General features: G+C 42.5%; 1 protein-coding gene and 1 long non-coding RNA gene across 2 annotated transcripts in view; one reads left to right on the plus strand and one right to left on the minus strand.

The window, feature by feature from the left end:
• Positions 1-27,914, minus strand: part of FGFRL1 (fibroblast growth factor receptor like 1) — a 479,061-nt gene that overhangs the window by 299,236 nt on the left and 151,911 nt on the right. The gene's annotated exons all lie outside the window — the stretch shown is intronic.
• Positions 19,839-21,278, plus strand: LOC115086347. The gene is made up of 3 exons (XR_003855238.1): positions 19,839-19,883; positions 19,961-20,045; positions 20,179-21,278. It is a non-coding gene; the product is annotated as an uncharacterized LOC115086347 (long non-coding RNA).

Below are 27,914 nucleotides of genomic sequence, written 5' to 3' on the forward strand. Positions count from 1 at the left end.
TGCAGAAAACTGTATTTTATGCTCGTAAATGGTTTTGAAAATTCAGCCCTAAAGGTTTTATTCTTACCAACCATGAATGATGTAAGATGATTCTGTACATAGCAACAGATAAAGGTAACAGTTATGAAAATCCTCCTCCCCCCATGAATTAATGGTATGAATAAAATTCCTCATAGGCAACAATTATATATTTCTTTATGCCTTAACTAAATAATATATTTTGAGCTTTTATAATTTGATAATCTTTATGTTCTTTTAAATTTAAATCTTTATTTACATTTGTTTTTTATTTAGTTATGTAAACCGTTTTGATTAAACACTGTTTGTAAAGACGGTATACAAACACTTTTAAATAAAATAAATAAATAAATATTTTGTATAAAAACTAAGGGGGTCATTTACTAAAGGTTTTCTTCCATTTTATGTCTATGGAAAAAATGCTTAGTAAATGACCCCCTAAGATTTAACTAAATATTTCTGATATGTTCTGGATGGTCTGTAATTGTCAGAGTGCTTTTGTGATGCCATCAACTGCCATGGAAAAAAAAAAATTCACTTGCCAACATCAATCACAATTTTGCTGGAAAAAAAGAGACCTTAGTAATCCTGAAAGCTGTTATCTTGAAACCTGCAGTCGCCTTAGAAAAAGATATCAGCTCTATCCAACTGATTTTACTGGTTTATCCAGAAACTCTGTTTCAATTCAACAAGCTGTGTCTAAAATACAAAAAAACAGAATGGTACTTATACAGTTCCTCATGGAAGTTTAGTTGACATTTGTTCAAATATACTTTTTTTTATGTGATGGTTAATGATTCCATAGGCATGAAAAAAAAATACAAATGTGTCTTCTCAGAATTACATGCTGGTTTTGTTTTATTTCTTGACAAGTCAACAGGAGGTGGGTGACCCATCCCAGCGGACAGTTCCTTGAGTGACTGCCACATCCATCTATTCACGAAGGAGTACAAATACAGATACAGGGCACCATTCTTAGATGAGCAAGGGCAAGGCAATTAACTAGAGGTCTTTCTCTTCTGAAATATATAGGCAGGAATGGACAGCTTGGTCTGGGTGTCACTTAATATGAGGTTTCTTCCACCCCCTCTGGATTTTTTTTTTTAAACTTACTTTTATCATCAGCAAGAGGAGTGACTCATTAAAGGACTTTTATCACACCCCTTGCACTGAAAGAGCACAAAAAGCATGCTGTGACACAGGCATGATCTACCTGCAAAGGGCTAAAAGAATATATTATATATGTGTCAAAAGATGTGCACAGCTTGTGCAAACAGATGTATTTTTGTCAGTCTTTTTTTTTCATAAGTCAATAGGAGAATGGTAAACTCAATGAATTAAATTGCTGATGGCGAATTTACAACATTTGCACAATGTCTACAGGATCAAGGCTAAAGAGTTGTCAGCAACACTTTGGGCTTGATTCACTAAGCTTTTATTTTTTTCCCATTGACAGAAAATGGAAGTAATTCAGGCCTTAAGTCACTGCTGATGAAACCAGGTGCAGTACTCCACAGCTGGAACAGGAACCATTAAATGTGTCCCCGGAATACCAAGGCAGCTGTGGATGCCATCAGTTCCTGCAGAACTGCCGGGGAGCTGGCAGCGACATGGGGACTGGCCTCATCCTGCAAGTCAAGACGACATTCTTAATTTGCAAACACACTGTACAACCATCCAAAGGGTTTTTTCCCCATCTGTCTATGTTGTAGTTGCTCACATAGGAGACCAACAGAAACCCAAGACAACATAATATCCATTTGTAGAGCGGCACATTATTCCGGCAGTACAGCACCATACAGTGCAGACCTTTCAAACCCAGGTGCTATTATAATGACATTTAGAGGTACAGGAAAAAGTGTTTACCCTCGTTCACCTCCTGCCCACTATGATTCAGACAAAGAAGGTATTCAGTTGTATTTGTACTGGCCCAAGTCCAATGACCAGAAGGTTACAAACCATGGTTCCGTCTCCTTCAATACATCCCCTTCACTTTGACCGTAATTGCTTTTGCACTTGTTGGTAATCAATCCACAGTCAGGGACAGTGTGAAATTTAAACTAATTCCCACATCAATGTATTCCACAAAGCTAATTTTCAAATCAAAAGTCTCTGTTTAGCCTTTTCAGCCCAGGGGCCTTTTATGTATCAGAGCCAAAAACTAGGAAGTTCTCAGGAATATTAACAGTATGTGACAGGTCCAGCAACCATCCCCAGCCCTTTCCCTCTGAAACTAATGGCTTTTTATTATTATTTTTTTTAAAATTTAAAACATTTATATGCCACACAATCCGAAAGTTCCCCGCAGCTTCCAGAAGACTGCATTCATAAAAATCACACACATAAGACCACAAGAGCAATAAACGTATCACAAATAAATTCAGTGCCCCTTGATGGCATAAAAAGATCTTAATAAAAAGGTCAGCCTCAACTAGTGAGTCTTCCGGGTCTTTTTAAACAATTTGTTGCTTCCCTGCTTTCAGAGTGCTGCCGGTAGCTGGTTCCATAGCATTGCCCCTGCTACTGAAAGCATCTGCTCTCTAAATTCAACTAGACATTTTTTTTTTATGTTTGGGTATGTCTAGGAGGCATTGCCCTTCTGATCTCAGATTCCTGATGAATGATGAGCTGCCGCACTAAAGGGGACGAGGGGCGAAAAAAGGGGCAGGGTGGCGCTAGTGTGCAGCCGGCCGCATCACAGCGGTGTGGTTTCGCCTGCCGCGGTGCAGCTGTACCGCACACTATCGCCCCCATAGCGCCACGCTAAAAGGTGGTGCTATTTCCCGCACTACTGGCGGCGATAATGTCCAAAACATTATATCGCGTGCGATAATGGGCTATCGCACCTTGGGAAATGACCCTATGACTTTCAGAAGTAGGTTAATCATGAAAATGCTTTAAATAATGATTTACTTATGTATGATCTCATAAGTATGTTCTACCATTCGACTGGCAACCAGTGTAATGCTTTTAGAACGGGAGAGATATGATCCTAGTTGGATGTGCCTGTAACGATACGTGCTGCTGAATTTTGAGTGGCCTGTATGACTTTGAAGATATATGCTGGTAAGCCTAAAAAAAAATAGAATTTCAACAGTCAGTGCTGGAAAATACCAGTAACTGCATTTTACCACTTTTTGCCAGGAATTTCAGATTTCCTCTCTTCATTTAACAAGAATGATTTAAACTGTTTTGGGAGAAGGAAGGTGTCATATGCATAAGAAGCTCAATTGCAATGAGAGTTTGAGGTCATATTTCACCTCCAGTCTCACCAAGGCTCCCTCCGTCTTCATGTACATAATATGTTAGCCTGGACTAGTCTAAGAATGCCCAGATTTTCACCGTAAGAATTCAGGAACCATGGCATACTCTTTGGCCCCCTTCTTCCTGGTGCTTTTCAGCCTCCACAATTCTCTAACCCCCCCCTCCCTCCCAGGTCTCTTATCCACTATGATTTTGAATGTATCCATATTCACAATTCTAGCGACACAAGGGGGCCCAATTCCAGAGACTCGTGTGGGCCCTCCTGGAAAGGAACATTGACAAATATTTGTGAAGCCAAAAAAGAAGTTAAGAGACCCTGTTAAAATAAAGTTTGTCTTTCTGTTTTCATGAAGAACTGACTTGACTTTTCTGGCAGAGGGTCTTATCCAAATGTTATTGGTATTTCAACAGCTCATATGACTTCAGGCTTCAAACAAGGCAGTTATATAGTAGATCTCTTGAGAAGTCCCATTAAATAGATAGTAAAAGTTCATGACTGAGCCATGCCCTTTGACCTACATGAGATTGTATTTCCTCCTCCAAACAGTGCTATTCCACGATGACTTTTCCCACATAAAATTGTTGCAAACACGCATAACCTGCACATCACTGGGTATACTTTGCATTAGGGAGTAAACTGTTTTCTTTGACTGAGCTGCATAAGCCTGTGGGTTAACACTAATGGAAATCTTTTGAAAATTACGAGGCAATCAAACGTCCAATGGGCATTCTTCCATGGCTTGGTAACTCCCTTCCAGCGACACCCCTCCCCCTCCCTTTCAAGTCTCTCAGTAACAGCTGAAGAATAATTCCCTCTTTTAGGTTTGCTATCTTTCTAAAGCGTAGAAACCATTTTCACTTCTTGTGGAATGTGCACACAAGGGATGGCATTTATTCTGTGCTCAGAGAAGGCGGGGAGGGAAATCTACACGAGAGCAGTGAATGTGACAGCTGTGCTCCTTTTATTTTTTACGCTCCATACAGTATCATTCCTCGGGGGCTCTGGACCCGTATGAATGAATGCGACCCCGGTTACTTCATACAATATTTCGGCCACGCCCGCAGCTATTTTTTCTTTTTTTTTTTTTTCTTTTCCCCCATCGGGAGAAATTTCCGGAGCAGCAGATTGTTCTCAGGAGCACAACGACTATATCGCTTACGAGTGTTAGAGAATGTTCACTTTACTGAGACTCAAGGGAGAGGGGGAAAAAAAATAACAGAAAAAAAAATGTGTTAGGTCTGAGAGCTAGAGAGAGAGTGGAAAGAACGCAGCCCGAGAGCGAATGGCAGGCCGGGATCAGGCCGTCCTCCTCTGCCAGCCCTGCACAGAACATTGGGGTGAGGGGTGCAGTGGTGGGTGAGTGCAACTGCTAAGGAGTGTCTCTTTCATGATGTTCTTTGATATAATTACAGCTCCTATAAAGACTGGTTATTGCCTGCACAGAAATGTTAAATACCTGCAAAGCTCACGTATAAAAAGCACATTTGCTACAGTTGACAGTCTATTTATATTTATTGATCTATTCGCCTAAGCAATTAAACATTCTATTAACCTCAGATCAAGGCATTTAATCCGACAAGCCAGAAGAAGTCACAGAAAATATCCGTGCTATTTACCTTTCCACCCATAAAATCAGGACCAGTTTCTGTTAAATGAGAAGCAGTTCTTAACCTCTGCAACAAAAAGATGGCAACGCTGTAGCTTCTTTCATCTTCAGGACCGGCAGAATTATTACATGAAAAGGCAGACCAGAACCGGTTTTTTTTTGTTTGTTTTTTGGGGGGTGTGCAACTTCTATGGTCATACAGGGTGCCAAGCACTAAGGGGGTGCCAGCACACCCTTCTGATGCAGCCGCTGGACCAAAGAAGAGCCAGGGTTTCTCTATCCCTAATAGCGAGTTGCTGTCTCTTCCCATTGCCAGCCCACCCAACGGGAAAAAGAGAAGTTGCCATCAAGGGCTGCGCCTCCTTCCCCTGTGGCCCACGGGGTTGAAGTGCTGTTTCTTCCGTCACCCCCCACTAATAGGAGAGCTGCGTTGGTGGCCCAGCCCCTTCCGAAGGCCTCTTCCTGTCGCCAGCGCCTCTCTCTCTCTCTTTCACGGCACAGTGTCTGAACAGCTGCTGGCGGCAGGAAGCGTCATCTACAGGTGCGGTACACCCCCGGCACAGCTCTCCTGTTGGTGGGGCTGGGCCAGACCAGTAATGGAAGGTAAGAACATACAAGGAGGGCCTTGCGGGAGGAATAGGTGGGAAGGGGGCCCCGGATGGAAGTTAAAGAGCCAAGCTGAAAGTGGTGGCATGAATGAAGCCGATTATTTTTCACCTGGAGGAGGCGGCCAGTCTCAGTTTTCGCACCGGGTTAGCCTAGAGACGGCCTTCTCTAGGTTCCCTGAAATGGCAAAACATTCAAGTACAGAGGGGGAAAACTGGTACACCCGCGTGATCATTCAGAAGACAACTGTCAAAGGAATTAACCTGAGTAGTGAAGGAATTAGCTGTCTAGACCCTTGGGGCTGAAAATCATCTCCTGGAGGTGGCTATATTTAGCTGTTCCAACTGGAGGCGTTCCCGGTGTGTGGGAGCAGTCAGGAAAGATAATTATGCACATACCTTTATTTTTCAAAATGTATGCAAAGAAGTCAAATTGGGGCTGCCCATGCTACTGAAAATTGCTCCCCCCCTCCCCCATGATATATGTTGAACAAAAAACACTGTGTCCATGTTAAATTGTAATTTTCTCTCAATTCTCAGAAAGTTATGAGCTCTCTTCCCTTCAAAATAGTTCCACTTTCTGCCAGCCAGGCCAATTTAGATAGGAATTTTTAATTGTTAGCAGAGAATTAAACCAAAGCAATTTGAAAGAATGCTCCTTTTCAATTTTTACTAATGTTTCAATTTTCCGAAATGCTGTAAACACTGATATTTCATTGGAAAATCCCTAACCTATGCAAATAAAAGCCGACTTACGGGAGGTAAATGCTTCTAAATTATGCGTGTAAAATCTACTCATGTATGCCTTTAAAATGGTAAGTAAAGATACGTATGTATATCATTTGCACTCACTTATTCAGCTAAATTCAACTTATCCAGGTAAGAAACTGCACTTATCTAGACAAGTTCTGACTTATCTGATACCACTTAGCCAGATAAGTCTGGCAAGCTGGACAAGTCTGGGAATAACCACTACTTGGGTAACTCTTAAACGCTACTTATCCGGATATCTGATTTAGCCAGCTAAGCAGCATTTTTTTTGTTTGGGGTTTTTTTTGGTTTTTTTTTTTAACTTATTTGGCTATGTGAATTAGCTAGATAAGTAACATTTTAAGACTTATCCATCTAAACAGCACTTTTTTTCAGACTTATCTGGCTATGGGCCTCATTTTCCATGCCGCACGCAAAAAGTCCCTTATCACGTGCGATATCAGGATGAGGTCGGAGTTGGCCCCGGAAGAGGAGGAGTCGGGGCGTCACTGGGGCAGACTCTGCGCAGACGCCGGACAGCGAAAAGGTAAGTGCCTTTTCATGTCAGCTTTCGCTCCCAATAGCTACACCTCCTATGGTGGCGCTATTGGGTGTGAAACCAGCAGCGATCGCACCGCGACGGTGCGATCGCTGCCGGCTAGCGCAGGCCCTCCCCCCCTCATCTTCTAAAGTATCGCAGGCCTGCGATACTTTAGAAAATGAGGCCCTATCTTACCTCCTAAATGTGTAAATAGAAACCTCACAAAGATTTTATCGCTGGAATGCTTCTTCCTGATGTATTTAAAATTACGAGCATACAGCCTAATTTTACGCACATATGCACCAGGCAATTTTCAATACTGTCATTTCTGTGGGTAAATTATCTTCTATATGTTTTTATGTAGATGAGAGATAGTACAGTTACCGGTATCTGCCTAACACCATCTCTCTGTGTAGAAGTTAAGCATTTAATTAAAAAAAAAGAAGAAATACAACCTCAAAGAGACATGCTGCAAGATATTATTTCCTGCTAAAAAAAAACCAAACTGAAAATGTGATGCAATTCCTGAGAAATTTCAGTACTTTGTACATGACTGACATACAGAATTCATATTACAGGCCAAGTCCAACTCCCAACAGCTAAACAGAGGTATGTGTATATCAAGTTTGTTATGATAATCACATTGAAAGTTCTTGGGGAAAAATGTGTAATGATTTCATGCTCTCGGTCTCCCTGAAATTTCAAGCTTCAACCTGATAAGATAATTTAAAAATACATAACTTTATAAACAGCAACATGCCCTTTATTTAGGTCAGCATTTAGAATCAGTGTTACTCCCTGCCTTAAATACAATGAGTCATTTTAACCAGCCAAACTTTACAGCATTTTCATACAGAAGTTGACAAGAGTATTTTTGGCAATTAAAGTAGCAACTGTCCAGTGGCATAAAATAAGCAAGGGCAAAAAAAAAAAAAAAAGGTTGTTTACTAAATACTAAAATGTAAAGTTTGGAATCACTGAAAGGCAAAAATAAATGAGTGTTTTGGGGGTTATTTACTATTTAAAACTAAGGAGGATAACTTTCAAACCGCTGCGCATACCCCCAAATATGCATGTATATGGGTGTGTAATAATCTAGTCATGTATTTTATAACCTGTGCTTTTATGGTTATAAAGTAGGCACAAATATACTCTGCAACATGCATGAGCATGTTAAAAAAAAACATGCAAATACATATTGCACTTAACTGGATAAGTTCCAATGTATCTAAGAGGCAGCAAAGCTGCTATTTAGCAGAGTAAGTTTTCAAACGCTACTTATCTGGCTAAATCAAGATTTAATTCACTCCACTACTGGCAGTGATTTTCACATACAATCAATCAAACCTAAAAGTCCTGTCACTGCTATGTTAAATCAATTAATTTAAACATGATTTCAAAAAAAAGGGTTTTTTTTACCTCTCCAGCAACCTCTGGCTCTCATATTCTTTGCTATCTTTTTTTATATATATTTTTATATTGAAGAAAATTTTAATATATTTATGAAAAATTTGTTAGAATAACAAAAATAGTTAAAAATAGAAAAAAATATATATAAAAAAGTGGATGCCATTTGTTTTTAAAGAACTTGGGACTTTATCAAGTTAAGAAAAATATGGAAGTGGTTGGAAGTTAATGATTATACAAGTACTACAGTGCTGGGGCACTATTAATTATATGAAATTTCAACCCCTAACAATTTTCATAAATATATTAAAAATTGTCTTCAATATAAAATATATTAAAAAAAGATATCAAAGAATATGAGAGCCAGAGGTTGCTGGTGAGGTAAAAAAAAAAACTTTTTTTGAAATCGTGTTTAAATTAATTATTGATTTAACATACCAGTGACAGGACTTTTAGGTCCAATTTGATTGATTGTAAGTCAAGAATTAGCCAGATAAACTTAGATTTATCTGGATAAGTAGTGTGCAACTGCTATACTCATGTATTTTTACGTCCAACTTTTAAAATATACTCATGGAGATTTTACCTGCGAGATTTATACACATGTACCCCCCTGTAAATTAGATTTTACATGTGTAAATCAGGATTTTCTTATATGTGCACAGCATTGAAGTTACCAGTGTTACCAATTAGTCTACCAGTTCTCTCAGTCCATCTGCAGGTCATTGAGACCCTCCTGGCTCTTCAGCCCCAACTTCCCTCATTTCATTCAGACCCCCACCCCCACCCAGTCAGTATTTCACTTTTAAGATGTTTAGGATTGCTTACTCCAGATATAGAGCAGGAGTAAATACACATGAGTAAGCTGCCAAATCTCTACATGCGTACATTTTATAAAATAGCAACTTATAATGTTGGCCCTGCCCTGTCTCTATTTTGCATGTGCATATTCATAGACCCTTACGCATGTATTTTAAGGTTTATAAAATAGCAAATATGCAAGTATATGCTATTTACATGAGTATGTGCTGATTTTTCTGTGTGCAACTTTTGAAAATTCACCTTTAAGGTTTGAGTCAAACCTCCTGCAAGGTCCATTTTATTTCTGCAGGATTATCTGTAGAAAGCTGAGACCAGAAAGCTATAAATCATACTGATTCTACCAAATGGAACTTCTTCATGCACAGCTACTGGTGAGAATACAGAAAATACCCCCACCCCCACACACACACTCCTGCCCCTTTTAGTTCCCTCTTTTGCCTGATTGCTAGACAGTTTTCAGGTCATAAGATTGTCCCCTTATATGAAGACACCTAAAGTCTGAGTTCTCTTAAAAACAAATGAACAAAAACATCAGCTCAGTCCTATGCAACAGAGGCAAAAGTAGGGAATTATGACATGGACCCCTATTCCCTCTTGCAGTAGATTAGCTTTGTGGGGTTTTTTTATTATTTTGATTTGGGGTGTTTTGCATAAGATTTTGTCTTCTTGCTTTAGAATGATGTTAACATCATCATGTCCACAATAAGGTCGGCTGACAGGGCATTAATTCCCCATATTGGACAAGTTTTCAGTCTCATCCAAATGGTCAAGCAGGGACCATTCCCTGCTCATAGCTCAGACCCTGCACTTGGATACCAGCCAAAGAGACTGCGATACTCTCAGTGGGGGAATACTTCCACTTTCAAAACTCAAAAGTTATCAACTTTATGATGGAAAATAATCCTTATCAGTCTAGTTTTTACTCAGTCCTTTTACAAATGTTACCTAATTGCAACTTTATCTAGCGGTAGCCCAAGAAAGTGGGGAAGGTCCAAACTATCGAAGGACACATGGTTATTATCCCCAACCACTCCCTGCTCCTCTTCATTCTGCTTATCAGAAGGAAGATAGTAGGCCCTTTTTACGGAGGGGAATGGCCTCTTGAATTTTATGCTCCTCTCAAAGACAACACTTAAACGTAATTAGAACAACTCCATCCATCTTTAGGAAATTAGTGAATCACAAATGGACTCTTCTGATGGAATTGTTCACCTTTCTATACAGGACAGATGTATCCCTAATATGGAAAGTATGTTCCTGGAAGAAAAAAAAAATCTACTCTTCCAGAACTTCCAAATGATTAACCCTGTCCTTCAGAGATATATCCTGGATAGTAACCTTGGACTTACTTTTCTTATAATTTATATCAACATTATTGATATGGCCTGAAATCCAGTATTCCAGTCAGTTGATGGCCTTCCAGATCTTGATGAAGGTGATATTCTAGAATATAGGTAGAATAACCTTTCATTCCTGCTTAGCGACACCCATGTTAACAATGGAAGAAAGAGCTAACTTGCTTCTAGACTATCCAGCAAAGACTGCAGGTCAGGCTTGTCACTTCCACAATTGCTTAGATCTCCAAAGAAGCTGTCATCTAGCAAGGCAATTCCTGCATCTTTCTCTCAAGCCACTGAGATTCTCACTTGTACAGAGACTTTCAGGTTCAGGGAGAATCCTCCATTAGAGGTTGACGAAACCACTTTTTCAGACACCACAGGTTCCCAGCTTCCACTAAACTTTTGTTATAGCAAGCAAAATGGGAAGAAATCCTTACCCAGGATTTAACAGAATCTTTGGGAATGGATGAACATCATTGGGTGGAGCAATACCAAGAACATGCTGGGGGACTGCATCACCAAAAGCTGAGCCATAAACAAGACTATTGGGCTCAACCACAGCAGTGAAGAAGAATTGGAAGGATAGTTACTAATCTTACCCTTCCTCTTTCCTCTAGCAGAATTTGGCCTGCAGAACACTTTGACCTGGCTAGATTGTAAGTGGAAGAACTTGTCTAGGGTATAAACCTCTTTGCCAGAGGTCATCCTAGGGCACTACAGGGGTTACAAAGTCTGTCTGCAGCCCCGGAACAGGGTTCCTTCCACTACAGAACAGCAATTGCTAAGGGGCCCAAGGGGAGTCACACACCAGGAAAAAAAAACAGTACACACTCAAAATGGTGTTCCACATAGAAAGAGATAATTTATTTTAAAGTTCAAAAATCAAAGTCCAACAAAGGCAGGATAAATCCAGAAAATAGTCCAAACTGCAGAAAACAGTTACCATAGAAACACAGAAACCCATTACAGCCTATTTAATCTGTCCATCCACACCAACTATTCAGCTTTACAATCCCTACCACTCCCTCAGAGATCCCTCTGTGCTTATCCCATGCTTTCTTGAATTCAGATACTGTCCTTGTGTCCACCACCTCCACGGGGAGGCTATTCCATGCATTCACCATCCCCTCTGAAAAGTGTACGAATAATAACTTGGCAGAGAAACTTGACACAGCAGACCAGTTACAGCTGGAACATTTTGCAGACTTTTTAAAAAAGTAAATCAAGGATATCTAAACACGATTCCAGGACACTCTTATAATTTCAATGAGTCATTCCCAGACTTTAGAATCAAGGTGGGATAATTCAAATGAGTATCCAGACCGAATATCATTAAAGGAGAGCTGTTTGCCATCCACACATTAAAGAGAACGTTTATAAAACCTTTGCTGAAGAAGCTGAATTTGGACAAATTTGAGTTAGCCAATTATTGGCCAATAGCTTTAATTCCTTTTTTGGCTAATCAAACCTGCAGTGTTGAAACAACTTCTGGATTTGTAGAACAGTATGATATCAGACTCATATCAATTTGGCTTTTGACCCAAATATAGTATGGAATCACTTAAGATTTCCAGGTTGGATGCTCTTATGCATGGTGTTGACACTGGTTTGGAGTATATTCTGGTCTTACTTGATATATCAACAGTGTTCGATACTTTGGATCACGCAGTGTTATTGTCGCAATTGTCTGAAATCGGTATCTCAGGAATTCTGAATACATGGTTTCAATCTTATTGTACTGACCACGTTCAACAAGTGAATTGTAATGCCTCATCTTTGTAATGGTTCCCTCTGTCAATACAGAAATTCAGGAGTCAGCCCTATCAATGTTCACCCAATTTGTAAGCTGCTCTCTGGTTTAGGTGTTTACTATCAAAGTTACACAGATGCTATTCAGTTTCTCTTTCCTTCTACTTCTAATGCAAAGACTACTCTAGGGCAGTTGACTATATTTTTGCAGGGTCTAAAGAGTTGGCTTAATGAAAACACAAAAACCATAAGGATAAGCAGATTGGTGTCTTTGGTGTTTCTATCTACCTTTCAGTTTGAGAGATGTAACATTAATATCAAATGAGGTGCATAATTTAGGGATTATTTTTTATTCCATTCTCTCTTTTTATGCATAAGAAAAAGCATCAGTGTATGGTTTTGTTTTGGTTTTTAAAAACTTTGGATGCTCCGAAAAAATCAAGCCTTTTTTTTTCCCCCCCGGAGATTAGCAATTTTTGGACAGTTTGATGTGCTGCAATGGGAGAGAGCACCAGGGGGGCACTCCCCAGTGCGGGACGAGACTTGTGTGCCCTTGTGGAGATACGGTCCTTGTCTGGGAACTGGAGAACTGGGGACCTCCACTGGACCTGCACGCTTCCGGGAGGCCATCAACGCAATGGTGGTCTCCTGGTGGTCCTCCAACCACTCCAAGCCCTTTCGGACCTGCCGCTGGGTAACGGCAAGAAGCGGCAGGCCGGACAAAGGTCAAGGGCAGATGGAGACATCTGACACTGGACAAGACTCTGGTGTTGAGGAAGACGAAGACTCAGGCGTTGAGGAAGACGAAGACTCAGGCAAGGCAGGGCAAGGCATGGCAAGGTTAAAATCAAGTGGTTAAAAGTCCAGAACCTCCAAGCACACAATGTCCCTCCGGCACCCTATACAGCCCAGCCGGGCAGGTTGTGGACCACAGAAGAAGGCATCAGAACCACGGAAATCCAAGGACAGGACGGAATGGACAGGCAGGCAAAGTCCCTCAGGCATCCTACATAGCCCAGCCAGACTGGTCATGGACCACACTGAAGAACGAGGCCTGCCCAGGGAAGGTCAGACATCAGGCTTATGGACATCAAGGCAAGGCAGACATCGGACATCAGGAACAATGCAGGTCAGACGAGGGATGAGAAGACTCCTTGGAGCCGTCAGATGGAAAGACCCACCAGCGCCCTACACACCCCAGCTGGGGTGGTCGCGGACCACTGGGCCACTACACACCCTACACAGTTAAAGCTGGGCTGGTCGTGGACCACGAGGGACAGATCAGAGTGGAGCTGAGGAGATCTGGACAATGGATGAAGACATCAGGGCTGGAAAGGAACATCAGGATGCAGAAGACATCAGGGCCGGAAATGGAACATTGAGACAAAGACAAGAGACCAGGAACAATGATGACAAGGGATCCCAAGACAAATAACCGGAATGCCAGCAGGAGCAGAAAGCAGGAGTCCTGGAGAGAACAAGCTCTTTGCGAAGGCAAGGCATGACTGACCTGAGGAACCTTTTGTAGGCAGAAGAGGCGGATCCAGGAAGTGACATCATCGGGGTGGACCATGGGTTCACTCCCTTGCTAGTCCTTTAAATCATGGAGGTGTGGCCCTGCGTCTAAGGAAGTGGAAGGAGAAGCAGCAGGACCCTGGACAGCGGCCCTGCTGAGAGAGGAGGAGCCGGAGCTGGGCTGTGCAGGCCCCAACGTGGGAGGCGGTGTCCGAGCCGCGAAGAGGCGGCCTCAGACCTGTGAGAAGATGCAGGAGCTGGAGAGGGCTGCAGGCAGGCCCAACGTGGGGAGGCAGCTCCTTGCCGCTGAAGAGGCCTCCAGGAGTGGCACCACGCCAAAAGAGGCTGAAGACTGTAGCCTCCGGGCCAGGAAGGAAGACTGACTCGTGGCAGCTCCCACCGCGCTGGAGGATCCAGGAGCGGCTACAGGCCGCGAAAGAGGCTCGGATGGCGGCGGTTTTGATGGCGGCTCCTGCCGTGTGTGAGAAGCCCAGTGCGGCTCCTGCCGCTCCGGCATGATGGTGGCCGGGCTGCAAAGGTAAGAGCCTGCTTTAAAACAAAGACCACTGACCATTTTCAGTTGCCACGCTCTGGACCGACTCCATCCTGTTTACATCCTTTTGAAGACACAGCAGAACTGTACACTGTATTCAAAGTGAGGTCTCCCCAGGGGCTTATACAGGGAAAATATCACCTCCTCTTTTCTGCTGTCCATTCCTCTCCCTATGCAGCCAAGCATCTGTTTGGCCACCTTAATCATGTTTCTTATCCAATTCACAGAAACTCGCAATGGTTACTCACTTTTTTTCTCATGCTGCCTGTGTTACCAGTCCCAAAGGAATAGGCTCCCACTACAACCTCTTACTTCTTCCAAGCACCAGATGAAACACACAGAAGACTCTTCTATCCAGTACACAGTTTTCCAGATGTGCACTTCTTAAGGCAGGAAAAGGGATAACCATAGTCCGAGGGATCCTTTATCCCCACAATGGCCCTAAACTCCCTTTGGTTTCCCAGCCAAAGCTCTTAAGCCCTGAAGTCCTCAAGGCCAAAACTTCCAAGGCAGCACTCCTCATCCTTAGAACTCCTTTCTGTTAACTCAGCTTCAGACTCTCTCAAAAAATACTCCTTCCTGTGTCTTAAATATCCTTCTCCAAATGCATCCCCTTTGGGGGAATGACCATTTTTGTCACTCGCTAATCCTGTACACCTCCCTGTACCTCTCGTTTCTGGAAAGCTCCCCCATACAGGAGTCACAATAGTCTCCAAACTCATACTTGATTCCAATTAAAGAAGTCAACAACAATCCCAGGGTATAATTTGTAGATCGCTACCTATGGAAGTCAGTGTATATTAAGAAGAAGTCATTCCTGTCATTGAGGGGGAAGAGTAAAGGCAAATCTTTTGAGAATATCAAAGTATTTCATACCTTGGCAAATTTTCTTCTCTCAGCAGACATTATAACTTATAAAATTACTGCAGCCATGGCAGCTATCCCATCCTGTAGCCAAAAAAAAAATCAACTAGGCCTTTTCTGCAAATACCTCAACCTAATTTTAGGCTTTTAGTAAGTAAGATGATTACCCCTCTGTCCCCTTTACATAGTTCTTTACACTGAACTGTTTGTTTTTTTCCAAATATGGTACTAGAAAATGGAAGACAAGGATTTTTGTTGTTGTTGTTATTATTATTCTGCTCTGTGGTTTAAGAGACCTCCCCTTCAAGGTGAACGCCACTGTACTTCTATTATTAATCAGTGAAAGAATACCAGCATAGTCAGAGATGAGTATGGAACGCTTGTATTGTCAGTAGGGATTCCCACTCCTGCTGAAACCAGTCCCTTTGACAGTAAGGGCTTTGTAATATCGCCTGAAGTGACAAAATAACTGCGCCGAGATCAACACACACACACTTAAGCAGGTCATTGTAAAGCTGCCACAGGTCAACTGGAAACAACTTTCAAGGAAGGCTTTATTATTCCTGACCATTCCCAGGGGCCCCCAATTAATTCTGTGAAAGGTAAAAGCAGCTGTCATCTCCCTGGACACCTGGAGCACCATGGCCAGGTCTTCTCTGAAGCAACCTGGAGTTTCTTGCGAGACACACACACAGTCCCTTTTTCATCTGAAGCAAGCGTATGCTCCTTCCAAAAAAAACACATGCGCTGCTCTGTTCGCGCTGAGGCCAAAATCATTCTGCTGCCTGGGCCAGGCAGATGGAAGCTCAGCGAGAGGCATGAAGAGGATGCCCGCTCCTTTTTAAGGTAAGAGCTGGGGGGGGAGGGGAGGGGAGGCAGGAGAGGGGGAGGTATCTGAACAGATCCCAATTTTTGGTTACTCAAGCTGTGTGCTCTGCCCCTGGCAGCACATATCTGAGGAGCAGCTCCACAATGTCAAAAACCAGATACGGTAAAAACACTGACAACATCTGTTCTGTAGGCACCCAGATGTTATACACAAACACATTTGTTAAGATGACCCAAAAAAGTTTGTTATGCTTCCTATTGCCTGTTCCATGAAATCTAAATAAATGTTTCTCTGCACAAATATTAACGAAAAAAGTAAGACAAAGGTGTTTAAAAGGATGGATAATTTTTGTCTGGCTGTGGTCTCAACAGCTTAAATTGTTCATGGCTTAAATTGTGCTATGTGCTAAACTTCCTGTTCTATTGCCTGCGAGTGCTACCAAGGCAGCCCTTGGGAGGGAGGAGGATGTATATTTTATTATAAAATACTATAAAAAGAAAACACAACTTATTTTTCATGGCTTCTGAGTCTCATGCCTTTGGATTCATCTAAAGGTTTTTCTCGGCACTAGCGAGATTTAAATCAAAGTTTCCACAAATCCTTCAAGATCTTTCCACCACCTTGACTTTAAAATTGGCTCTCAGTCCGCACTGGCTAGAAAGGAGAGGATGGCAGATTTACCATTGCATATCCTTGCATTTGTTCAATGCTGAAAGAGATTCTGAAAACAAATGGTTGCAGGTTTTCGAGAGAGCGCCTCAGGGCTCAGACAGATGTCAGGAACCGCTTTCTACAAATTAGAGAAGGAAAGGAGGCCCCTTGGGTTAATTGTGGGGAGAGGCCACACACAGAGTTACGCAACAAGCACAGATGACACACGGAAACCAAAAGCTTCATATTGTATTACAAGCAACAGCGCGCAAAACCTCTTGTCACAATTATATTACACTCACTAAAGAGTAATTTACTGTCTTACTTGGGTGTTACTTTCCAAAGTATGCTCAGGGCACTTGCCAACATGCAAACAAAAAAAAGAATAATAAAAAAAAGATAAAGCAGTCAGTACAAGGCTACTGACATGGTACTGGACTACCAAAAGTTGTTTTCTGTTGCAAGCACAGGAAAACTGTTTTATGCCAACACCTGAAAGTAAGAGAAGAAAGTTTGGACATGGGATTTCTCAGAGCCTAGCAGCATGTAAGCACTCTACCTTGAATCAAGGAGACAGGTTTACAAACAGGTTAGGATGACCTGACAGCAAATCAGCCAGAGATTAAGCAGCAAGAAAACAGGGAGCCTGCTGCCCAGCCAGGTGCTTCCAACCCTGCCAGCTGACTCCAGCCTGCATAAACGTCCAAAGTTCACATCAAGTTATACATTTGCAATCGCATTAGCTGCAGGTCTGGCAAAAAAGCTTCACGACTATAACCAGCTATGGGGAGGCTAAACCAGGGCTGCTGGACCCTTCGGGGAAACTTTTGTTTTGAGTATCCTGTGCTGTTGCAAAGTACACGGGTACTTTCGTACCCAATTTTCAAAAAGGGGAAACAATGCAGGTGGCTTCTTTCTGAAAAAAACTGTTTACAAGGTATGGGGCAATAAAAGTGCCTGTGTCCTTTGTGCCTTGTTTTCCTGAGGGTGACAGAATGGGGGCAAAGTAACTCCTGCATACTGGCAAATCCAAATGTACATGTGCTTGCTCCCCCCAACCTAAACACAGCTAAAAGCACCTCCCCTTTCTGATCGCCCACATGCACCTTTAGCCACTCTTGAGGGCAGACCATTTTCAACCAGGACAACCCAGCTGGGCAACTGCTTAGTTATCCCACTAAATTCCTTTGAAAACCATGCACTAAAAAGTAGCCTGCACACTAATGCTGTTTAGCATGTACAAGGGACAGCGTGCATGCTAAACCGGCCTGAAAAGTCATCTGTGTGCACGTAAATGAAGGAATGTTAGATGCGAGCGAAGCTTTAGCAGGTGTGCATTAAATAGTGTGGCAAGCTCTCCTCCAGGTACTCTTAAGCACACACTCAAAGAAGAGGGGTTGGGAACCTCCGGTCCTTGCAGCTTATACAGCAGTTGGGGGGTTTCGGGATATCGCTAATGCATATGCATGAGAAAGATCTGGAGGCGCTGCATGCAAATCTCTCTTGTGCATATCCATCAGGGATGTCTTGAAAACCCAACCGGTGTGCGGTCCTCGAGGACTGGAGGCTCCCCATTTCTGTATCGAGGACTAAAATTTAACACCTGCTTTGGACGAGGTGTTTTTTGGTTTGTTTTTTTTTAGTGTGCACTCTGTTTTAAGAGCTCAGCTAACAAGATGCTTGGGGCTTAATGATGGAGGAGATGGGGCTGCTACCGAAGGAGGTGCTGTGGGATATGTGGAAAAGATGAAAGGGAGAAAGGGAGAGACAGAAGGCCAGAGAGGAGAGACACAAACACACATTCCAGTATTCTAAAACATTCCAACTTTTTAGATATAAGAAAATATGTATTCAAGCCAAAGATTCTCTAGTGACCACTGTTTTTCAAACAGTGTTGGTTCATGCACAGTATGTATGGCAAAATGTTCTAACTACTGCAAATAAACACCCATCCTGCAACTTCCAGCTGAACACCATGACTGAGCCGAAACATCGCACTTTATGCCTTCTGTTTCCTGCATTGTCTCTGTGGTATGAGCAGACTGCAAGACAAGTGTTACAGTGGAGACATGGCTACAGCTATTGAGCAGTAAGTCTCTCAGAAAAAGTGAGTGGAAACCAGGAGGGGTGCTCATGAGCAGCCTCTTCTCACTCAGGCCTGGATGTGCTCGGGGTCTCCTTTGCTGGGGTGGGCCGAGGGTCTCTCCTGCCAGCTGCTTTAGCTAAGGCTTGTGTGTCAGTAGAGGTAGGTCCTTTGGGAGCAATGTGGTTCTGGTGATTTGAGATGGGCGAGGAAGTGATAGCTGGCAGGGCGCTTCTCCTGCTTGCACTAGCCACTCTTTCCTGCGCTAGCACTGTGCCCCTGCCTCTTCCTGTTCACACACCCTGGCTTCCAGCATCTCATACAAATGAAAAATATAAAGTAACATAGTAATGACAGCAGAAAAAGACCAAATGGTCCATCCAGTCTGCCCAGCAAGCTTCCCTAGGTAACAACTGCCACTGTGGGCAGGATACCCCCCCATGTTTCTCTTAAGGGTAGCCACTGCCACTCTGTGCAGTTATCCCGAGCTTTACGATAACCCATACAAATATCAGCTAGCAACATTTTTTACTGGGTGATGAGCTTTCTTGAAAATTCACAGTGCTGCTTGGTGTGCATTGCTTATGGACTTTACCATAGACACAGTCCTGTGCTTTTCTCTTATGCCTGATTATCAGTACCCCAGACCATAGAAGTTGGGGCCCTCTTGGTTATTTTCTGAATCCAATTCCCTTTTTCCCTCCGCATCAATGTGGGGAGCAGTGTTGCAGCTGCATTAGGAGCATCAAGGCTTATTGGTTAAGGGTAGTAATCTCCATGCCTTCAGCTAAAGGTAGTGACCGCTGCACCAGCAAGTTACCCACCTGCACGCTTTTCTTATTTCCGTCCTCTGTCCTTTAGAAATCCACAGTGTTTATCCCATACCCCTTTGAATTCGACTGTTTTGTCTTCACCACCTCCTCCGGAAGGGCATTCCAGGCACCCACCACCCTCTCCATGAAGAAATATTTCCTGACATTGGATCTGAGACGACCCCCCCCCCCCATAGTGTTTCATTTTGTGACCCCCTAGTTCTATTGTTTTCTTTCCAATGGAAAAGGTTCAAAAGTTCATGCATCATTAAAAATCATTTAGGTCTGTATCATATCTCCCCTGTGCCTCCTCTCTCTTCCAGGGTGTACATATTCAGATCCTTCAGCCTCTCCTCACAAGTCTTCCGATAGAGATCCCACACTATTTTGGTCGCCCTTCTCTGGACCGCCTCCATCCTGTCTCTATCCTTTTTCAGATATGGGCTCCAGAACTGAACACAGTACTCCAGCAGGTGAGGCCTCACCGGGGAGCTGTACAAGGCCATTATCACCTCCTTTTTCTCACCGGTTAATTCTTCTCTCTATGCAGCTCAGCATTCTTCATGAATATGAGACACTGGGACCAGAGGAAGAGATTCCCCTTCACCCGTGGATCACAAAGAATTGGCAGGCAGGTATGTATTGTTTTCTGTCAGAGGTTTAAGTCTCTCTTGCACCTGCTGCTGCTGCTGCAAGGAGCCCACAAACTACAGTACCCTCTGTTTCCACTCCCTCTTGCTCACAGAAGCTCTCTCACTTTTCCTCCAGTATATATACTATAAGAATGATCCTGCCCAGGATGGCACTTCTAGCACTCAGCTCCTCTGTGGTATCCTTGAAGAGCTTCAGGATGTCTCCATCAGCTGCCTCATCGCTACCCAATCATGATGCCCCAGAGCAAGATCCACACCTATCCCTGTTTGCAGATACAGATCACGAAGGGGTGTCTGCTGCTTCTCTAACCTTTGCAGCATTAAACTGGTGGAATTTCAGTAGGTATCAACATTTTGCATCAGACGCTTGTGAGACATCCCAAATTCTTTCTGCTTCTCACAGAGAAGCTGTCATCCCTTCATGCTTTGATGGAAATGCCTATTTTCCTGCACCTTTCTATCGGGTCCTTCAGGAATACATTTCTGTGGTCCTTGGGCCCCAGAGCACCCCTCACTGCCAGGTACGGCAAGCGTGAAAGCAACAGACATCCTGACAGCCCCATCTTCAATTGCCTCTACCATATTTGCACTATTATCTGTCACTAAGAAACCTGCCTCTCCAGTCTAGCTGCCCAATCTCCAGAATCTCTCTTATGGCTGATAGAATATTTGCATGAGGTATGGCAGCCATCCATCAACTAGGTATGCATCAAAGCCCATTTCCACCCTGATGCTCAGACCCCACTAGAGCTGTTGCCAGTCCCATCAGTGCGCCATCAGGGAGAGATAAGCATGCATAGTGTTCATGCTGGTCCAGATATTGCTGGTGAGATGCACTCTGTTCCCCTCTGCCTTAGCCAAATGCATCTGTATGCAACTACAGCACTGTTTGTACGGGATGGAGCTGACCTTCCTACTAAATGTAGCCCTGGAGGAGACTTTGTAATTGGGGGCCAGCACATGAAGCAGGCACTTAATTCTCCCACTATCTGCAGGGGCTGGTCATCCAGGGCAATAATTTCCCCAATGCTCCTCGTTGCTACTTTAGATGCTGCCTGCCTCTTGCCCCAGAGCGGTGCTGCAGAATACCACCCCATTTCCTCTATGGTAGGTTGCTGCTGCAGACGTATGTGGGAGCTGCTAGTCTGCCACCTGACTGCTGGAAAGGACCATGGGATCAGCTTGGGGGAAAAGTCTTCCCCTTTTCAGCCATTTCCTCTGGCTTTTAATTTGACTGGCAGAAGGACTTATATATATATATATATATATATATATATATAGGTAAATTTTAACCTCAATTGAATCTGCATCTGGTTAATGTTGCATGATTGCTCAGTTATATCTTCAGAGTCATGTCACCATTTTTAAGTTTTCTTTTATATGTCTGTTTATATATATGTATAGTTAAGAAATTTTCTCATTTTCTATGTTTTTAAATTGGTTGTATTAATTCTCGTGTTTTTTATGATTTGACTATAGCCCCTGAGGCAGCCGCTTTAAGAGTGGCGAAACTCGGCCTGAATCGGGCAGTTTTTAAAATATGTCTCCTCCGCAATAAATATTTGAAAAAGACTTTTGGCATCTATCTCCTTTGCTTTACCTCACGGCTTTTTTAGATTGCCTACCTTCTTGTTTTTTTGGTTCAGTTCAAAGTAAAACAGAGCAGGCCCTAGGAAGCAAGCTGATGATGTAGACAGGGGACAAGAGCTGTCGCTACACAATGACCATGTGGGGTCCGAAGAAATTAGCTCCTACCTTTGGGTCGACGCTAATTTCTGAAAGTAAAACGTGCGGCTTGGCTGCACATTTTGTTTTTTGAAATCGCGCAGGAATACCTAATAGGGTCATCAACATGCATTTGCATGTTGCGGGCGCTATTAGGTTCGGGGGATTGGACGCGCGTTTTCGGCCCCTTACTGAATAAGGGGTAACGCTAGCGCATCAAAAAACGCGCGTCCAATAGAGGGTTAACGCGTACTGTATCGCCCCGTTTGTTATTTCTTCCCTTGTTCTGCAAACCTCTCGACAGGAATCTTCAGCTCTTCGCTTGCAGCTGTTCCTGTTTATGACCTGCACAAGTGTTAGATTCTGAAACCTGGAGAAGCACAAAGCAACTAGTACTGAAAACAACAAAGATCTGTATTTTTTAAACTAAAATATGCTTGATTCAGAATACTATAGTTAATGGTTTGGGAAAAAAATTAGCAAATGGTGCTAAACTTGTTTTTGCCTTTTACTGGATCAGAAAGATCACAGTGGTGGTGCATGGAGAGGAGTAGGATACATATAGGATTTTTCTATGTATCATTAATCCCGAGGAAAAACAAGATTCTTCTTCCCTAATGAGATGGGCAGATCTCATTTCTACAGAATGTCTAATTAATCCTCCATAATCAGAACAATCAGAGCAGAAGGTAGGTAAAAAAAAAAATACACTAAAATTATTACAACAGAGATCAATGGAATAAGTAAAGAGCATCATCTGACCTCCGGTGTCCCACTAAATCTAATCCCTCTAAGTACCAATTGCTCCTCACTTCATTAGCACCATTAAACTAATATGTCAGCCCTACTCCAAATATCTGGTTTGCTTGCCACGTCAGCCGTGTCAGAAGCCAGACTGTTTCCTGCCCTTCATAAAACTTGCAAATCTCACAGTCTGCCCATTCTTCCCAGAAGTTCCAGAAAGACGCATGCCTCAGGATCAACTCACCAAAAACAGCAAATCAGAAGTCATGCACCGTCTGGCTGAATTTAACACAAAAGGCTCTTTTTACCAAGTGTTCAAGAACTGTTATTGTAACTGGTTTTTCAGAAACTTGGCCCGGCTTTATTCATAACATTCAGAAGTACCTGGAAAGATTTCTCTGAGATTTTTTTTTGTCAATTAAAAGAAATATTACAAGGCTTTAAAGAACTCTGATCGCTGGCAAGGACCAAAAAAAAAAAGCAATTCTTTTTCCTTCAGTGTATTCAAGAAGTTTCAAGGAGCAATGAACTTCTACCCTAAAGAGTTGCGCACGTGAAAATGAGCAATGAGCACTTGCGCGCACAAATAGCGCATATTTGCGCAAGTGCTATTTTATACACCTCAAACGTACACGTGCAAGTAAAGGTACGTGAATACATTTTCTCATATTTATTTATGCGATTTTTATATACCGTGAGTCAGAACACATGATTCTATCTTTACGGTTTACAATATAATTAAAATACTGGTAGGAAACAGAAAATACAATAAAATAGATAAAATAAGAATAAATAATTAATATTACTTATAAAAATGGGATGAGCTAGGGGTGGAGCAGAAGCGTTTTGGGGCAGTTCCAACATTTATGCTTATAAGGTGCTATTTTGAAACAGCAAATGCGACGGGTGTACGGCTGTTACCTGCGCATATCTACGCCTGCTAATTATCTGCTGTAAGTCAGACTGGGTGAGGGGTCTCTGGGTAAACTGGGGGGGCGGAGTGGGAAATTGGTGGACTAACTAGTTAAACTGATAAATTCCTTCATGCGCACATATTATAAAATTTGATAATTTGCACACTTAAAAGCCAAGGGCCAAAGAAATTTTATAATTTAAATTTCCTCGTGTAAATGATTAAAATTAGGAGCACAAATATGTGCGCTTATCCAGATAATTTTTTACTTCTCCGGCTAAGTCTTAAAAAGCACTACTTAGCTGGATAAGTAAGATAGCCGGATAAGTCTTCAAATGCTAGTTATCCATCTATCTTAGTTGTTCCCCTAAAATGTTTTGTTTTTTTATTAGTTGGATAAGTCTTAAACAGCGCTACTTAACACCATTACTTAGCTGGATCTTAGTCGGATAAGTCAAAACATATATGGCTATATTTAAAATACATGCTGTGTGTGTTGTGATATGTGAACATGCTGTTGGTTAGATTTACACGTATTTTATATACTGTGCATGTATCTGTGTGCAAGATATAAAATGCATGTGCATGTGTGTCCATATAGCTGTGTGTATGGGTGCAGTTACGGTTCTTTTAAAGTTATTTTCTTGGGTTCCTCTCTGCTTGAAGACCACAAATCTGTCTATAAATACACATTTTTTTGGTTTCAAGACAGATCTGACCCTGATCCTTCCGATCCGAATTTCATTGAGATTTTACATTAATATGCGCTAATGATTATAACTTGCTTAGCTTCACTGGAAATGCTATTAGACAGAAATTCACAGCTGCTGGCTGAACAGTGGCATAATCTTGTTTTGCTGTGGCTATTTCATTTAATTTCACTAATTTATTCAATACAAGATTTTAGTCAACCAGATTGGAAATATATTTACAAAATTCAGACACCAGCCAAAACATTTTAGAAACCAAGGAAATTTTAGTTTTGCTATTTCACTTTTTTACCTTTGGCTATTTGGATCTTTATTTTTTTGTCTATTTTGGCTTTTTTTCCCCCTCTAGTTTTACTTTGCTTTCCCTTCCTCCACCCCCCAGGCACTCTCCTCTCTCTCCTACTACTTCTTCCAGGCACTCTCCCCCAAAGGCCACCTTTCTCTAAGCTTCTCCCCCCCCCCTCTAGGCCTTCTCCCTTTCTCTCCCTTCCAGTTTCTACATCTCATTTCAACAAGAGGGCAGGTACCAAGACTTTCTCTCCCTGCTTTTGGCCCTGCTAATTGCAGCCGGCGCAGCTTCCTCTCTCCAGCCCTGATCCCACCCGCATCTCCTCTGTCAAGGTCCAGGCTCTGAATTTTAGGCACCCGGGCAAACTGGGATTTTTCCAGCCCCATTTATCAACAACTGTGGATGAATTAAAAAAAAAAAAAAAAACAACAACAAATGCTGCATGCAGTGGTACAATGGACCTCCCACATGTAAATATTAAACAACTTGAGAGCCACATCTATTACCAGAAAGGAGTTTACTTGGTGAAATGATAAGGAAGCCACAGTTTACATGCATTATTTTGAAACAGCACAGCTTTCACCAAAACTTTTAACTTCCTACCTCTTCTTGAAGAAAATAATTCCGGGGGGGGGGGGGGGGAACCCAAACATTTGCCCTAGATCTAGTGTGGAACCTTTACCACACAGGACTACTTTTAAAAACTGGGTATAACGCTCAAAGGGTTTTCGCACAAGTGTGCGCTTCCACAGTTATTGGTGGATTTATTTCCCTTCCAGAAGAGGCAGGAAAATACAAGTTACACATAAACTTTTAGGTAATATTCTGCCTTTCCAGGTATTACAGGATATATCAAAGCCAAGGCCAAAAATATGTGGTATTTCTAAATTATGCAAGTCAACTGATTTGTAAGCTTTTTACTCTTTTTTTTTTTTTGTCCTATCCTTGAATCTGGATCTTTACATGCAATGCAAAACTGACCCCCCCTCCCCGCCCCCCCCCCCCCAAAAAAAATTTGGAAGCATTCACCAAAAGCCTATTTTCTGATGAGAAAACAGACTGAGAAGGCCTGCTTGGAGGAGATTTAAAATCACAACCTGTCAGCATGGCATATGATCCAAAGTATGGCGTTTGACACTTCAGCAAAGAATCTCAACAAAGCCAAACGTGCAATGTCACATCCACCCCCAGACCACATCCCCCATCCCCTTTTATGGCAAAAATGTTTTTTGGTTTTTTATATATATATATTGTCATCTTGCTGCTCAGACAAGTAGGCGCTCTGGTTGCAATCAATTCCCTGATCGGTCAGCAGTTTTTCAGAGCTTTTAGAAGCTTTCAAGGCTTTGCTAAAATGACAGCCCTAAGCCAGAGTGAAAGAAATAAAAAAGAGAAAAAGGGGGGGAGGGAGTGGAAAAGAACACAAAGGTGCTGCCCACTCGGATGCTCATAAAGCTGGGAAAGTCAGCAGCAATCTTTAACTTGAAAAGCTTCAGCTATGAAGCAACACAAGTGAGCAGCAGGCTCAACCCCCCCCACTTACATGCTTTCCCCGAACGGCACACTTGCTCAAAGGAGCAAGAGCAGGATGTCACTCCATGACAACTTCAAAATGCCCAAGGTTTCTGCTCAAGGCATTTTGCATAAATAAAGGTTATCCTATGTCCGCCAGCATCAGGGAAGCACAGACAGAGGTGGGAATATCAAAGGAATACTTATTTCTGTTATCGCGCCTTTATTAAAAAAAAAAAACAAAAAAACACTTTTTTTTTTTAAATTTAATTTGGCATGCTCTTATCCTTGTCTTATAGTGTTGCCATTTTATCCATTGGAATTATCAAAAAGGTTTTTTGCTCTGCTCAAAGCATTCCTCTTGACTTTGCAATTACCCTGTAACAAAATTTAAGATGGGGGAGGTTCTGCACCGACCTGAGAAAGGGAGCAGAGTTCTCCAAAGCTAGTCCCAAAGAAGGTCATTTTAAAAGTTATTTTGGTGGGTAAAAGCGGGGTTTCACCCACAGAAATGGACTTTGAGAACACTGCCCGCCCTATATCTGGGCAAAAGTGCGCATGCGAGGCCTCTATGAACACACTTTTACCCGTAGTAAGGGGTGGGGGGGGCGGTCTGCCCTTATGTGCAAACTTTAAAATTTTGTGTGCCTGTATTTTTTTTTTGTAATGGAAAAACTACCTGCACAGATCAGCAAGCATAAATGTGCTGGGGGGTAGTTTTTCTGGCCTGAGTTCTGAAAGGGAAAGTGCGCACATGTTCTCACTATGAGGAGAAGTGTAAAGTCAAGGGGTAAAAGATATCCGCGGGCTTTACACCAATTTAAGCAGTTACAAATTTACTCCCCAAACTATATTAAGATAGTGCGATAAGAGGCGTTGCCTACAACTTGTTTGTTAACCTCTATTTTTAGGTATCCGCATGGATTAAAATGGAAGCCATACCACTTCACTGAAAATATAATTTGAAAGTTATGAAGATCTTTAAGTGCATTAAGGATAACTTTCCAATGACTCTAATCGGCACCATATATGGCCGCGGGCAGATCTACGCTAATATTTTATAACCCGCGTGTTTTATAAAATACACGCAATTTTACCCCACAACATATGCATGTTTGTATGCTTGCGTGCGACTACACGAGAGTATTTCAATGCATTGAACGCACGTGCTTTTCAGAGCGATTTAAAAACTGTAGGCACATATATTTTACTTGTGAAAACAAAGTAGGACTTGCCCACATAAAACACAATTTATGCGCATAAATCGGTGTATTTTAAAACATACGCACACAATTGAAATTACCCATCTTCCAATTATGCCACCAATTCGTCCAATAGAGATGTGAATCTGTACCGGACTCGTTTCCAGTATCAGGTTCGTAAGTAAAACCGTGGGAAATCTTCGTTCGCGGTTCTGAACCCTTTTTTTTTCGGCTGTCCGGAGCTGAAAAAAAACAAACCCACTCCGACCCTTTAAATCTCATTATTTAGAATCACCCACCCTCCCGACCCCCCCAAAACTTTTCTAAAGTACCTGGTGGTCCAGCAGGGGTCCCGGGAGCAATCTCCTGCTCTCAGGCTGTCGGCTGCCAGTAAACAAAATGGGGGCTATCGGTGCCATTGGCCAGCCCCTGTCACATGGTAGGAGCAATGGACGGTCAGCGCCATCCTTAAAAATGATGCAGGCCATCCATTGCTCCTAACATGTGACAGGGGCCGGCCAATGGCACCGATAGCCCCTGTCACATGGTAAGGGCAAAGGGCCATCGGCAGCCAACAGCGGGAGATCGCTCCCGAGACCCCCGCTGGACCACCAGGTACTTTTGGAAAAGTTTTTTTTGGGGGGGCGGGAGGGTGGGTGATTCCAAATAATGAGATTTAAAGTGTCGGGGTGGGTTTGGGAGTTGTTTTTGTGTATCCTTTCTTCCCGCCCCCCCCCCCCCAAAACAATAAGAGAA

Source organism: Rhinatrema bivittatum, chromosome 1 (assembly GCF_901001135.1).
Source record: "Rhinatrema bivittatum chromosome 1, aRhiBiv1.1, whole genome shotgun sequence".
In the NCBI taxonomy this organism is placed as follows: domain Eukaryota; kingdom Metazoa; phylum Chordata; class Amphibia; order Gymnophiona; family Rhinatrematidae; genus Rhinatrema; species Rhinatrema bivittatum.